The following is an 8,574-nucleotide window of genomic DNA, read 5'->3' as shown; positions in this document are numbered from 1 at the left end:
CCTTCCCTGGCTTTCGTTCACTCACTCTCAAAATAAATAAACATTTAAAAAACTTTTTTTTAAGAAGTTAAGCATAAGGGCGCCTGGGTGGCTCAGTTGGTTAAACATTTGTCTTCACCTCAGGTCATGATCTCATAGTTCATGAGTTCGAGCCCTGCATCGGGCTCTGTGCTGACAGCTCAGAGCCTGGAGCCTACTTCAGTTTCTGTGTCTCCTTCTGTCTCTCTGCCCTTCCCCTGTTTGTACTTTGTCTCTCTCTCAAAAATAAATAAACATTAAAAAATTAAAAAAAAAAAAGTTAAGCATAGAATTACCACATGACCATGCAGTTCCACTCCTGTACCCAAGAGAATTAAAAGATATGTCCCTGCAAACATTTGTACATGAACGGTCATACAGCGTTATTCATAATAGCCCCAGAGTAGAAACAATCCAAATATTCATTACTTGATGGATGGAAAAACAAAAACTCTATGCAACGGTTTATTACACTGCCATTAAAAAGCTGGATAATTTTTTTGGCGTAAGGTACCAATACATTTGAAAACATAAATGAACTTTGAAAACATTATGCTCAGTGAGGCACCAAAGGCCACATATTGTATGATATCATCTGTATGAAAGGTCTAGAACAGAAAAATCAACAGAGTAAATTACTGGTTGGGGTGGGGCTGGGCAAAAAGGGTAAAGGTCAGGCGAGTATGAATGGGAAAAGACAGCTAATGGCTTCAGGGTTTCTTTTGGGGATAATAAAAAATGTTCTGGGGGCGCCTGGGTGGCGCAGTCAGTTAAGCGTCCGACTTCAGCCAGGTCATCATCTCGCGGTCCGTGAGTTCGAGCCCCGCGTCGGGCTCTGGGCTGATGGCTCAGAGCCTGGAGCCTGTTTCCGATTCTGTGTCTCCCTCTCTCTCTGCCCCTCCCCCGTTCATGCTCTGTCTCTCTCTGTCCCAAAAATAAATAAATGTTGAAAAAAAAATTTTTTTAAATGTTCTGGAATTGATAATGGTGATAACTGCATAACTGTGGATATATTTAAGACACCACATTGCATATGTTTAGAAGGTAACTTTATGGTATAGGAATTACATCTCAATAATGCTGTAAAGAAAAAAAGATATATGGATGGCAAATAAGCATGTGAAAAGTCGCTCCACACTTTTAACTATTAGGGAAGATGTATGTTAAAGTCACAGTGAGCGAGGCTCCTGGGTGGCTCCGTCGGTTAAGCATCCCACTTCAGCTCAGGTCATGATCTCACGGTTCATGAGTTCGAGCCCCACGTTGGTCTCCGTGCTGACAGCTCAGAGTCTGGAGCCTGCTTCGGATTCTGTGTCCTCCTCTCTCTCTGCCCCTCCCCTGCTGTGCTCTGTCTGTCTGTCTCTCTCTCTCAAAAATAAGTAAACATTAAAAAATTAAAACAAAGAAAAGAAAAAAGACTGACGATGCCGTGTGCTAACAAAACCGCGGACTCGCTGGACATCTCCTCCATTGCTGGTGGGAATGCAAAACGAAGCTTTGGAAAACAGTTCGGCACGTTTTCTTTTTTGTAAAGTCAAACATCCTCTTACCAGATGGCCTGATAACCCATTCTTAGGTATTAACCAAAGAGAAATGAAAACTCATGTTCATGGGAAAACCTACACGTTAATTGTATAGCCGTGTTATTCATAAACGCCAGAACGAGAGGTAACCCAGAGAGTCAACTGATGAGCGTGCCAACAGCGGGGCATGCACCCAGCGGAAGATTAGTCAGCAACAGGAGGGAATGGGCTGCTGCTATTACAGCAAGAAGGATGCATTGCAAAAAGCTGGCCTCAAAAGACAACAATCTGTATAGCTTCATTTACATGATAAGCTGGAAAAGGCCCATTTATAGGAACAGAAAACAGGTCAGTGGGTGCTAGGGGCTGGGAGTAGAGAGGGGCTGACTGCAAAGGAGCACACAGCAATTTTGGAAGTGGATGGAAATACTCTGTATCTTGGCTGCAGTGCCTGCTACGTGATTGTATGTCTTTGCCAAAAATCAGACAAGTGCAGGGGCGCCTGGGTGGCTCTGTCAGTTGAGCATCTGACTTCAGCTCAGGTCATGGTCTCACAGTTTGTGAGTTCGAGCCCCACATCGGGCTCTGTGCTGACCGCCTGGAGCCTGTTTCAGATTCTGTGTCCCCTCTCTCTGCCTGCCCCTCCCCTGCTCATGCCCTGTCTCTCTCTCTCTCTCTCTCTTGAAAATAAATAAACATTAAAATTTTTTAAGAAGTCAGACAAGTGTAAACTAAAAAGGAGTGAGTTTTTCTGTATGTTAATTATACTTCAATGAATCTTCCTTAAAAACAACAACAACAACAAAACGAGAGGCACAAGGGTGGCCTGATCCGTTGAGCATGCAACTCAGTTTTGGTTCAGGTCACAATCTCCCAGTTTGGGGGTTTGAGCCCCACACCGGGTTCTATGTGGAGCCTGCTTGGGATTCTCTCTCCCTCTCTCTCTGCCCCTCCTCCACTCACTCTCTCTCTCTTTCTCTCTCAAATAAATAAATAAATAGGAAGGGGAAAAAGAAGTGGTCCTTCCTCTACATCGCTGGACCAACCATTCAATTCTATTTTCCCTTCCCAGAAAATAGTCACTGTTACCAGTTTGTAGATCCTTTCAGGCTTCTCAGAAATAGTCTAGATATATACAAGTGCACATGAATACTGGTATGTGTATATACATTTACATGTGTATAAATTTACATATGTACTATGTGTATGTATATGTGTATGTATAAATAACTTTGGGAACATATTATACACTGGTCTTTGCTTTGCACCTAACTATATGTTTTAAACATACTTCCACATCATTTTATAGCAGCTGGTCTCATCCTTTTTTCTTTTCTTTTTTTTCTTTAATTTTTAAAAAATGTCTATTTATTTATTTTTGAGAGAGAGATGGTGAGCAGGGGAGGGGCAGAGAAGGAGGGAGACAGAATCCCAAGCGGGCTCGTGCTGCCAGCACAGAGCCTGAACTTGAACCCACCAACCGTGAGATCGTAACCTGAGCCAAAACCAAGAGTTGCACGCCCAACTGACTGAGCCACCCAGCCGCCCCCTTTTCTTCTTCTTTTTTAAAGCAGGCGGGCAGTTTGGCTAACCTCGAATTGCAGACTGCCTCCACGGGGGTGAGGGACAACTGGAACATCGGCTCACTCTGCTTAGCTTTAGCCCCGAATACAAGCGTTCTGCTCGAGATGCGAGCAGAGCTCAGACAGAGAATTTGGGGCTCCCCTCCTCTGGATGTTCCTCTTCCAGGACTCCCGACCCAACACCCCGGGGCTGTGTTTGCACACCCCCTGTCCTCTGGCTCTCCCGGCAGGTAAAATCAGGTGTTCTGGCAGAGTTTGGGCCACCGTCTCTCGGCACAGATTTGCCACACCTTTGAAAACGGGACACTCACCCTGGACGACGTGTCCCTTTCTTCCAAGTGACGACATCCCTCTGGCACCTCCCTGTGTTGGGTTGTTCCCCTGTGTCTTCAGACAGTTTGAGTTTGTATGGGGGGTGGGGTTTGCGTTTTGTCCAGTTGAATGTTATTGTCTGCACAGGATCCGTCTGGGAGGAGATCCTCAGCCATGACTGGGAGCGGAATTTTGCCTCACTCTTTAACTGCCACATTTCACCTTCCAGACACCCCTGCAAGAAAGGCGTCATTCTGCCTCCTATCTGCAGAGCAGTAGGTGATACGGGCCCATCGGACCCCAGATCATTTGAGCATTTGGGAATGGCCTGTTTTGGCTTTGTTTGTTTGTTTTCCTGTTTGTTTTGAAATAAAACACTTTCACTATGACCTTGGAAACGTCACTTAACCTCAGTTCTCATTTGTAAATCTGAATAATCATGAGACTTTCCTCACAAGGCAGTCCCGAAGGGCAATGAAATGGGCAACCGTGGCCGATGTTTTTGCGGTACTTAGTCCGTGCAGGGACCGCCCTCAGGGGCTTTATTCCTTGCAATGGCCTACGAATGAGGTATTATTATCATCAGCTCCATTTGACGGTGAGGAGACTGGGGCAGGGTGAGCTTACGCGACCCGCTCCGTGCCCTCCTGCAGGCAGTGGCCGAGCCCGCCTTCGGCCAGAGGCTGTGGCGTCTCCATCCGGGAGCTCAGCCACGTGCACCTGGAAGGGGGTCTTAATCCTTCGTGCATCAGACTCACGTGCCAGTCCTGCAAATACCTGCTGAGTCAGACTCCCCAGCCTCCGCGTTTGCAATCAACCTCCGTGCCTCGGCACGGTCGGTGCTGGAACACAGGCATTCCCCACTCTGGCTTCCTTCTCCTGACTCACTGGCTCTTCACCAAGTTCTAGGACTGGACTATTAGGGTTGCCTCTGACCCATTCCTGACACATCTATGTCACCAGCCCGCATGTCAGGAGGAACAGGTTCTAGTTGCCTCAGGGGGAAACAGCCGTCCTGGGATCATCCTTCTCCACCTGTCTGAAGCTATACCCGGTCATGTGACCAGTGCGAGAGCTACTGTGAGCCACGGTGGATGTGTCACCCAACGTCTCGGTCTTTTAAGTAAACTACACCTGACAACACCGTGTTATCCCGAGCTCCTTCAGTTTCCTGGAAACTCCCAGGATGTTTCAGAAGGCAGAGTTCAGCTGTAACTTGGATGGTAGGAACCCATTGGAACCAGCCATAGTCAGATGGCCCTGAACGTTAAAATAGGCTGGCCCTGAGTTCTCATACCCCTTTAGGACATTCCTCTCTCAAATCAAAATTTGTTACTATGGGTGGGGGTGGAGGGGAAGGGGGGGGGCGCTGGGCACCTGGGTGGCTCAGTAGGTGAAGCGTCTGACTCTTGATTTCGGTTCAGGTCATGATCTCACAGTTTATGGGTTTGAGCCCCGGAGCCTGCTTGGGATTCTTTCTCTCCCGCTCTCTGCCCCACCCCCACTCGTTTTCTCTCTCTGGCGCTCTCTCTCTCTCTCTCTCTGTCTCTCTGTCTCAATATAAATAAATAAACACTTTAAACAATTATTTGTTTAAAGAGCTTTTATGGTCCAACATGGCCCCTGCGTATCTCTCTGACCTGAGCCCAGTCACTCCCCATCACGAACCACGCTTGAGCCACACCAGCCTTTTGACTGTCATGAATGTCACCTCAAGACTCTTACACTTGCCATTCATCCTACTAGAGACTTCTTCCCCTGGCACCTCACATGGCTAGTTCTTTCTTGTCATTCAAATGCCAGCTTCAAGGTCACCTCCTCACAGAGGCCATCCGTCTGGTGTAAAGTCTCCCTTCTTCTCCCTGCCCCCTCACTCTCCATCTGGCTAACCCTGTCTTACTTTCTTCATGATACTTACGGCTTTCCATAACTGTCTCCCCTTTGCTCCTCTAGGTGTTTACTTTATCTCTCTAACACTAGGAGAGCGAACGCTCTGCCCGTCACCGTCCCTGCTGTGTCCTGAGTGCTAGAAGCCAGCCAGGAACCACACCTAGAACACTCCGTAAGTATCTATGAGATGAATGAGAGCCTCTGCCATCAGCGCTTTCTCTCTCCCCACCCTCACCACCCCCCCCATCCCCGTCCTCCAGACCAGTGTCCTCCAGCAGCAAAGCCAGCAAACTGAAGGCACATTGTGTCCCTGAGACAGGCACAAGTGTAACACACGCCACCAGGACCACCTGGCCGGGAGAGTAAGCTCACCAACTGGATTTGAATCCTGGCTCTGTCATTCCTAGCTGTGACCCTGGCCTCACCTCTGCAGTGTGTGACCTTGGGCTCCTCTCTGAGGGGCCTGTTGTCTTCCTGCGTGAAGTCAGGAAAAGAATCAGACCTACCTCACAGGGGCACGGAAGGTGAAATGGGGTAGGACACGTGAAGCACGGTAGCACAGTGCCAGGCCCATCAGATCGGGCGTCCCGAAAGCAGGGTCGGGGAGGGGCACGCACAAAGCCTGACAAGCGTCCCCATTTGCACTTCCTCAAGGGAGGTTCAGGAGTCTGAGGGGACTTTCGAGGCCACTGCCCTGCTTTAATCTGCCAAGCTTGTTACTGCCGGAGAAGCCACGCAGAACCACTTATCAAGAGTCCTTTTGGGGCTTCCCAAATAATTACCCAGCACCTGCCAGGTGCCTTACAAAAGACACAGATGAGGCAGATGAGGAGGTCTGGGAACTTCATCTAGGAGCAGAGACAAGATAAAAGCGCACGACCAAAGAGGATAAGTGGAAGACAGACAGAGGGGGGCCAACAGCAGTCCACCGGCTTTGCTCCTCGTACCTGAAGACAGGGCACCCTTCCATGGGCCCCTCTCTAGGATGTCTTGGCAATAAAACAGAGTCAGTGGTTTAGAGAATGCCCTTCCCATGCAGGCACACCCCTTTTTAAATCGCGGCTCCTGTGTGACCTCAAGCACATGACCTCACCTCTCTGAACCTCACTGCTGCATTTATAAAATAGAGATACCAACTGGGACCCATTCACAGGGTTCTTGAGAAGATTTAAGGAAGTCTGTATTAAAAGTACTTGGCACAGGGTGGTGAATAGGAAACGCGAGTGGCAAATGCTAGCTGTTTTGTTTTTATGTTTATCCCAGTTGGAAGCGTTTCAACTTCAAAGAAACCTCTCTAGCATTTGCCACTTGCATTTATTATCCCAACAACACGTCCACGGCGCTTCTGTGCCAGGCTCTGTCATGGAATTGTCTTAACAACCTCATAAGGAAGGTGCTATTTTTTTTGTCTTTTTTTTTTTTTAACACATAACATAAAATTTACCATCTTAACCATTTTTAAGTGTACAGTTCAGCGGTGTTAAGCATATTCACGCGGTTATGCGATAGATCTCTAGAATTTTTTGTGTTCCTTTTTGTTTTTGCAAAAATGAAACTTTATAACCATTGAACATCATCCCCTCACTTCCCCGTCCTGTAACCCCTGGTTTCTGTTTCTAGAAAGGTACTATTTTAACGCTGTTTCACAAGTCAAGAAACCAAGATCAGCTACAGAGCTTGAGGGACTCAGAGCAAAATGAAGACGACAAATGGAAATTATGAGGAATATCAAGATGATGACAGCAGAGCATTGCACCAGGCGCAATCACATAGGACCCATGAAACGGGCCCTGGAGGAAACCAAGGGCCAGAGAAGTTAAGTTACTTTCCCAAGGTCACACAGCAAGTTTTGGAGCCTCTAAAAATCCTTTATTTATTGTAAACTCCCTGCAGGCAGGGGCTTTGAGGTCACTGGTGGCATGTTCTGGTCCCGGGTCCTCAGGTCTCCATGAGTTTGATGGCCAAGTCCCCTCTCTGATTGTTTCTGAACGCAAGAAAACGAGAACCAAATTATAAATGGATAAGCTAAACACGAGTTTTATTTACCGCTATGGCATTCAGTGCTGCAAAAGAGTTTAAGGAGCTAACCTATTTTTTGTTTCTATGAAAGAGACTTCATTTTTTCTGTGAGATTCTTTGCTGGTGATGGGAAGAAAGGAGAGATAAAATCTCAGGGGCACATCAATGCATTAATCATGGTCCTAATCTCATGACCTGTTATTATTATTATTATGCCCTTTTAGTTTAACTATTCTTTGTTTATTTTCAGTGCAGTAACGATTACCCCTGAACTCACCCAAGAACTAGCTTATTGCTGATAATTCATATCTCCTCTGGGCTCCTTACCCATATCACTTTCCCATCTCAGATGTGATCACTGTCCCGAATGTCACATGTCCTGGTTGCTAGTTTTCAGATGTGTTACATTTGCATGCCTGGCTAAATAATGTATTGTTTGCTTAAAAGCAAATTCATAGAAAGGGTATTTTGAAATTCATAGAAAGGGTATTTTATGCCGTCTTCTGAGACTTGCTTTTTTGACTCAAGAATAGCTGAAAAGAGTCCATTGCCGTGTCATTACATAGACTGGTATTTTATTTATTTTCACTAGTATAGAACATTCCATTATCTGGACAGACTATAATGTAGTTATCCATTGCCCTCTCATGGGCATTCAGGTTGTTTCAGATTTTTGCTATTAAAAAGAGAGCTTCCGGGGCGCCTGGGTGGCTCAGTTGGTTGAGCGTCTGACTTTGGCTCAGGTCATGATCTCACAGCTTGTGAGTTCAGGTCCTGCGTCGGGCTCTGTGCTGACAGCTTAGAGCATTCTGTCTCTGTCTCTCTCAAAAATAAATAAACATTAAAAAAAAAAAAGAGAGAGAGAGAGAGCTTCCATGAAATTCTCATGTAAGTACATGAGTCAAATTTTGCCTTGGGTATATACCCAGGAGTGCAATTGCTGATTCATAGGGTATAGTAATGTATAGTAATGCTAAAATTTGCAAGAGAATGCCAAATCACTTCCCAAAATTACTGCTCCGAAGTATACCCCCCGGTGATCATAGGGGATCCCACTGATCTCCATCTCCCACATATGGTATTGTCAACTTTTATAATTTTTCCAGTTGAATGAGTGTTGAATGAATAAATGATCGACTAATGGGGATACTATAGATTGTTCAGAAAAAATAAGTTCCTATGGTCAATCAATAACCTTTAACTTTAGGTCAATCAATAAACTAAGCAAA

The 8,574-nt window shown here is 46.2% G+C and overlaps 1 long non-coding RNA gene across 1 annotated transcript; it reads left to right on the top strand.

Annotated features, from left to right (window-relative positions):
• The first annotated feature begins 4,520 nt into the window (after window positions 1–4,520).
• Window positions 4,521–8,040, top strand: LOC121019361 (uncharacterized). The gene is made up of 3 exons (XR_005785550.1): window positions 4,521–4,659; window positions 5,390–5,498; window positions 6,947–8,040. It is a non-coding gene; the product is annotated as an uncharacterized LOC121019361 (long non-coding RNA).
• Window positions 8,041–8,574: the final 534 nt, after the last annotated feature.

The sequence above is a fragment of the Herpailurus yagouaroundi genome, unplaced genomic scaffold (assembly GCF_014898765.1).
Source record: "Herpailurus yagouaroundi ecotype Mexico unplaced genomic scaffold, PumYag 222, whole genome shotgun sequence".
Classification (NCBI taxonomy): domain Eukaryota; kingdom Metazoa; phylum Chordata; class Mammalia; order Carnivora; family Felidae; genus Herpailurus; species Herpailurus yagouaroundi.
Note: the sequence above shows the minus strand (reverse complement) of the source record. Positions and strands in the feature narration are given on the sequence as shown.